Genomic DNA, 7,197 nt, shown 5'->3' with positions numbered 1-7,197 from the left:
AAATATGTATGTGGCGCCAAAAATTCATGAGAAAATACAATATATTTTATACTTTTTAAAAGTCTACTTATTAATAGGATATTCATCAAGATCAAATGGTTGATAATATATCAGTATAAGGCGACTTTAATCACTAAAATGTTTATTACCTACTAGAAACGATAGATGCCTTACATTTCACTCATTGTCAGGGTCTTTGCATTATATAGATTGTAATAAAAATGGATCATAGTTGCCAATTAGCACATTTCCTGAGACTGCCAGTGTTAGTATACATTACATGAATTTCTCTACTTTTTTTTGGGGGGGGGGAGAGGAAAGGGTTTATTCAGCTTATATTTCCATACTGCTGTTGATCACCAAAGGATGCAGGACTGGAACTCAAGCAGGTCAGAAAGCAGGAGCTGATGCAGAAGCCATGGAGGGATGTTCCTTACTGGCTTGCCTCCACTAGCTTGCTCAGCCTGCTCTCTTATAGAACCCCAGACTACCAGCCCAGAGATGGCACCACCCACAAGGGGACCATCCCACCTTCATCACTAGTTGAGAAAATGCTTACAGCTGGATCTCGTGGAGACATTTCCCCAGCTGAAGCTCCTTTCTTTGTGACAAATCTAGCCTGTGTCAAGTTGACATACAAAACCAGCCAGTACAAGGATGGTGGAGAATATAGTGTGGGCCCACTGTCATACTTCTCTGCTTGAAATGAGTTCCTTGGTCAGAAGCAATACTGTGTGGAATACTATGACTATGGATAAGGCATTCTGTAAGTCCATGGATGGTGGTTTTGGCAGAAGCCTTATATGCAGGAAAGGCAATACCATAACCAGGATACATTATCTACTCCAATAAGAACAAAACATTGTCCTTTCCACAGAGGAAGTGGTCCAAAACCATTCTCAACAATAAAAGAACCTCTGGTGGAATCACCATGCCTGACCTTAAGCTGTACTATAGAACAATTGTGATAAAAACCGCATGGTACTGGTACAGCGACAGACAAGTAGATCAATGGAATAGAATTGAAGATCCAGAAATAAATCCACACACCTATGGTCACTTGATTTTTGACAAGGGAGCTAAAACCATCCAGTGGAAAAAAGACAGCATTTTCAANAAATGGTGCTGGCANAACTGGCNGCTANCATGTAGAAGAATGNGAATNGATCCATTNTTATCTCCTTGTACAAAGCTCAAGTCTAAGTGGATCAAAGACCTCCACATAAAACCAGAGACACTGAAATTGATAGANGAGAAAGTGGGGAAAAACCTCGAAGATATGGGCACAGGGAAAAAATTGCTCAACAGAACACCAATGGCTTGTGCTGTAAAATCAAGAATTGACAAATGGGACCTCATAGAATTTCTCTACTTTTATGTTCATAGGAAATCATTATTATCTTCTAATCCAAATGGAAAGAGATCTGCTTTCTTCTCAGAGATTCATATTTCTTTATAGATTGAGTTATAGTTTTTTTTATTTTTTTCTTTATTGAAAATATTCTTTTCTAATAATAATAATATACCCTGCTTGAAGTTTTTCTTCATTCTCCTCCTACCAGTTCCTCCTCACATCCCCTCCCCTTCGGTTGCACTTCCCTTTTGTATCTTATAAGAGTATAAGAGGCATCTGAGAGACAGCAAACAAACATGTCAAATGTGACAAATGAAGTATAGGAAGATGACATAAATAATGCCTAAATTTAGTATTCACCATGCTAAAACTAAAAAGCAAGTAAAGAAGTAAAACTCCTCTATGGTCATTCTTCTGTAGGTTAAAAAAAAAAAGTCCAGAGGTGGTAGTGCACACCTTTAATTCCAGTACTAGGGTATCTCAATACCAGCCCGGTCTACAAAGTGTCTACATGGCTGTCTATAGGACAGCCATGGCTATACCATGAAACCCAATTTCAAAAACCAAACCAAACATAAAGCAAACACCCCCCCCCCAAAAAAAAAATAGGTGAGTATCTTGTAAATCCTATCCAGTGTACTAGAGACTGAAATATGGTGATGCATTTGTGTGTAGTTCTGGCCTGAGAAGGAAAAGAAGTCCAAATGGATAATAGGATACACTTATCAAGAGTAGCAAGACAATGGGACAATAAATAAGGAATGTACCTTTTTTTTAATTTGATATTTTATTTTTTTGTATTTCACATGTTATCCTCTTTCCCAGTTTTCCCTCTGGAAACCCCTTATCCCATCCTACCCATACCCCATGCATATATGAGGGTGCTCTCTCACCCACCCACTCAACCAATCCAGCCACATATGTAGCAGAGGATGGCCTTTTGGACATCAGTAGGCGTAAAGGCCCTTAGTCCTGAGAAGGCTCAAAGCCCCAGTGTAGGGGAATGCCAGTGGGGGAAGGCAATATGTCTTTTTAGGAAAAGCTATATGTGGATTGGGAAAAAAGTAAACATTAATAATTGTGAGCTCAGCATGGTGGCACATGCCTTTAATTCCAGCACTCAGGAGGCAGAGGCAGGTGGATTTCTGAGTTCCAGGACAGCCAGGACAATATAGAGAAACCCTGTCTCAAAAAAACAAAACTAAAAAAAAACAAAACAAAAAAAAAAACAAAACAAAAGACAAAACAAGACAAAATAAAAAAAAACAAAAAAATTGTGATTTAGAAAAGGAAAACAACAGTTTATTTTAAAAGAGATTTCTTAGACAAGATATTGGAAATAAAGATTGTGATATGAATTCTAATTAGACAAATGTTACCTATACCAAACTAAAAATGATTTGAAAGAACTACTTTCCCATTGTTCACTAATACAAATATTAATTTAACATATAATATCTTGAATATCCTGATTTCAATCCCATGCATACAATATATTGTAGAGCTGTAAATGTAATTTTTATTGGTCTGAAGTAACTCTCATATTGGAGGCTTACTGTTGAATAAACTTGCCCTTTTTAGTTCTTTTTGAACTCTAGCTGGCTAATTCATCTTAGGTGTTTGGTCATAATTTCCTCTCCAAGCTGACAGATTCAATCTGGATTCTCTCAGCTTCTCACTGTATTGCTCTGCTTGGCCTCAAACTAACTCTGGCTATTTGTTCTACTCTTCTGGCTCATTTATATTTTCTGCCTTCAACTGCCTGATGACCTGCAGTGAACTGAAGGAACTCATGAACAAACTCATCTTTACTATACTGTACTGACTCCAATCTGACTGACTCTACCTGCCTCAGGTAAATAGCTTCTATTTCCTGTTCTATATTCCTGAAAGTATATCCTATCTATGACTTGTTCAAATCTTTCTCTGATTAATAACTTTATCTGTTCCCTGATTAGATAGCACTTTCAAACATAGCTACTTCTTTCTGCAAACTAATTTTCTTTAAAGATATACTAAGGGTATTTCTGTATTCTAGCCAGAGGGATCAAAACTGTGGAGTATGCCTATAGAATTACACAGATTTAGACCTTTGGATAAGGTTCCTTGCCAGAACAGCCATTTTGTAGGATTAGAATTCTTCTACATAACTCCATTTAAATTATTTTTAAATGTATGTATGTGTATATTTAGGAAACTTCCACAGTAGTAGGTTTTCTTATGACAGTTTTAGAAGGTCTTTACAGTCATCTTTTTCTATCTTCTCTTTTTTCCCTTGACTTCACCTTTTTTACTTCTTAATTCTTTCTGCTTCATTGCTTCCCTTAACCATTTTATTCTACTGTGTTTTGGATCCCTTCTCTTAAATTGATAGACCTATAAGAACATCTTTATCACACAACCACTCTTTCAAAGACTTATAGATCATTGTAGAAATGAGATATGGCAAGAAGAAAGAATGTAAGTGAATATTTCTGAAAGAAGAGTATTTTTGCCACACAAAAGAGAATTTACATGTGTGAACTTACAACAAATTTGAAAGCATGTACAAATACTGCAAAAACTCAAGTAACGAAAAAAAAAAAACTGTTGTATGGAAGGGAGAGAGGCAGGCATAAAACTGTCTCTTGCTTAGGAGTTATTGGCAAGTAACCAATGCTAGGAGAGGGTGTATATATTCTCTCTCAGAGTGTTCCTCCTTATAGGGAGACTAAAATCCAATGGGTAACCAAATACCAAAGAATATATGGGAGCACAATTTGTACTTGAAGGATATCAAAATAAACAAAAACAACAACCTAACACACACACACACACACACACACACACACACACACAGAAAAGCAGCATTGAAAGTTGATGAGTAGGAAAATGGCTTATATGTGGAATTAAGAAATGCAATGCATACGATACAATGTGTTGTGTAAAATTCTCAAAGACCTACCAGAAAAAAATTGAAATGTACAGAAAGCTAATCATATAACAGATGGTATAACCTGTGGCAATAGGCATGGGGAACAACAGCAGCAATTAGTTTCATGGGTTGTTTAAGTAAAAGAATAAAAGTGAGATGCTAATAAAAAGTAGGTTTTCATGGAAGTGATCCTAAGTATAATTTATACTGTTGAATGACTGGACATACTATTTAAGAAAAATGATCTAGCTTGATGGGCGATGGAACAATTCTTGTATTAACGCACTAAGTTTTAGGCATCTATGCAAATAGATGTCCCCTGTGACCTTTAGTGTAAATGTGATAATCCAAGAGATCCAAGGAAGCTAGTCTAAAATAAGCAGACAAGACAAAGACATTTGCTTCTAGAAAGCAAAGCTGAAATCTGTGGCAACTGAGAGACTTTCACCTCAGCATGCTGACTGCTAAGAGTATCTTTGAGTAGTAGCCCAGACTATGGTTCCTTTTTACTTTGCTCTTGAACATTTAAGTGATGCACACTATGAATTGACTGCTCTGTTCCTTATCTTAAGATCCTTAACTCCACCTCTTTTTCACAGGTTAACCATTTCTTTGAGTTTGCAGTAAATATGGTCAGCACTTCTGTGAACTGAGCCTATTTACTGGAACTGCTTTCTAAAATAAATAAATAAATAAATAAATAAATAAATAAATAAATAAATAAATAAATAAATAAATGAATAAATGAATGAATAAATAAGCCCCAGTAGAATTCTGAAAGCCTGGTTTTAGGCAGCAGAGGCTAATGCAAACAGGTGCATACAGATCCCATGACATGTGTGCACTGAAACTGGCAAAAGTAACCCAAGACAAATTGTCTAGCAAATTGTCTCTTGATATATAACTTATGAAAGCAAGGGTGTGAGCCACTGAGCTGTTGTTGTGTCACTGTGTCACTCCTACTTTTTGGTGATATGATGTGAGTCAAGCCTCCAGTCATCAGCAATGGACACAGAGCACAGAACAGGCAGGTTTTCAGCAGGGACTCAGTAATTTCTGGATCAAAATTGACAATGGTGTTTTCTATTTTATTGTGAAGCTTTGGATCTGTAAACACTGATCACTGATATTACTTCCACTGAATTACTAGGATAACTATCTGAGAGTCATTACATTCATTCTCCCTGTAAAATTGTGTTCATGAAATAGATATTAATATACAGCAAACAAAAATTCATTGATTATATGGAAAACATGGTTATCTTCTCTTAAAGGAGTCTTCTATGTTATGTGATTGTATCAGTATTTCAAAAGGAAAAAAGTACTGCATGTACTTGAACCTTGATGCATATGTATAGTGTTAGTTGTTGAAGTATTAAACTATTTTTCTAAAATAATAAAAAGTAACAAATCTATCAAACAACTGCAAACGTTGAAATACTCTACATACCGCAGTAACAATAGTTCAATAAAAATGTAATTCTTTACTTTTTGTCAATTTTGCAGCATGCACTCCAATCTTATACATCTTACCCTCCCCTTGTGCACAGTCTCTACCCTGAAACCTCCTCCACAAAATAGAGAAAAAGAGTCTCATTGTGGAAGCTGTAGTGTGTCACAGTGTTTCCTACAGTATACACTTTTTTTCCACAGTTCTTTGGTTACAAATGTTCATTGCAATGAATCCTTGGCCTAGTGATTAACATCACTCAGATATTCACTTTTTTCCCTGTGTCATGGAGATCCTTCAGTTTACATTTGTAGGAATAGCCCCTTCATTCACTGTAACAGGTTCATCCAGGGGGGTAGATGTTGCTGTGGACCAATTCAAAATCCTAGTGTAGAGAAATTTTAATCCAGAAACATGTCTACAAAATAACCCTAATTCTCCTCCTCTCATGATGCTGGGACTAGCTCTCCTGCCTGCCATAGATGGCAAAGGACAAGAGAGTGGAGAGGACTCTCTCTTTCCCTTCTGTTCCACCACCCAGTAGATAAGTGGCAGAGCCAGTTTTCCAATACTCAGGCCCTCAGGGCCATCTCACTCACAAACCCTAGTGTCCAGGGCCAGCTCTGCACTGCTTCCCAGGTAAGGGACAACGTCTGCTATCCTGAATATTGTAGTCCATGAAAGGGTGGATCAGATAGCCCACTCTAATGAACTCATGGCTAGTTCTCATGTCTTCTGTAGGTGACAAGGGGCAAAAAGCACAAGCATCTCTTCCCCTAGCCCATGTCACTGCATGGCTGACTTCTTCCTCTCCCAGGCCTTCCTGCATTGCCCCACCCTGTGGTTATCTGTCTAGGGCTCATGTGGAATGTCCTAGGTGGGATTTTTCAGGTCTGTGTCACACTCCTGCTGGGCCTTGTAGCTCTAGACGGTCTGTCTCCTCTAACATTCGCTTGCTCCCTGCCCTAGAAGCCCATCTAGGTTTGTGCAGAGCTAGACAGATGTGTGTCCCAAGCTAGCAGTATTAATGGAATATTAAGCTACTAATCATTCAGACCTTCAAAGGTCAGAACTCTGAGTGTAGACATAGACATAGCCTATCTCTCCTCCACTGAATAATGACAGACATATGTTACAGCAATGGTTCCAGGGTCAGGGATATTTAATTCTTTATGGAAAACAAAATAGAATACTAAATTCATTACTATATAATATTGAATAAATCTTAAGTAAAAATTGTACGATTATCAGTGAATGTTTGATTTATGTTTCTATTTCAATACTTATACCCCAGGGACAATGTAAACATTTCACTGACAAAAAACAAACTTTATTTTTATTCTAATAATCTAATAAGATTTTTCTAGGAATCTTATAAGATTATGAATATCTAATAATCTTATGCTTATTTTTCAAAAAAGTTTTTAAACTAGATATACTACTTACTAAAATTTTAACTATATATCAAAAGTATTTTCT

The 7,197-nt window shown here is 36.9% G+C and overlaps 1 non-coding gene across 1 annotated transcript; it reads right to left on the bottom strand.

The window, feature by feature from the left end:
• Positions 1 to 6,749: 6,749 nt before the first annotated feature.
• LOC115064623 lies at positions 6,750 to 6,878 on the bottom strand. Its single transcript, XR_003844451.1, has one exon. It is a non-coding gene; the product is annotated as a small nucleolar RNA SNORA17 (small nucleolar RNA).
• Between the last annotated feature and the right edge of the window lie 319 nt (positions 6,879 to 7,197).

Source organism: Mus pahari, chromosome 8 (genome assembly GCF_900095145.1).
Source record: "Mus pahari chromosome 8, PAHARI_EIJ_v1.1, whole genome shotgun sequence".
Classification (NCBI taxonomy): Eukaryota; Metazoa; Chordata; class Mammalia; order Rodentia; family Muridae; genus Mus; species Mus pahari.
This window is presented reverse-complemented; position numbering and strand designations above follow the sequence as displayed.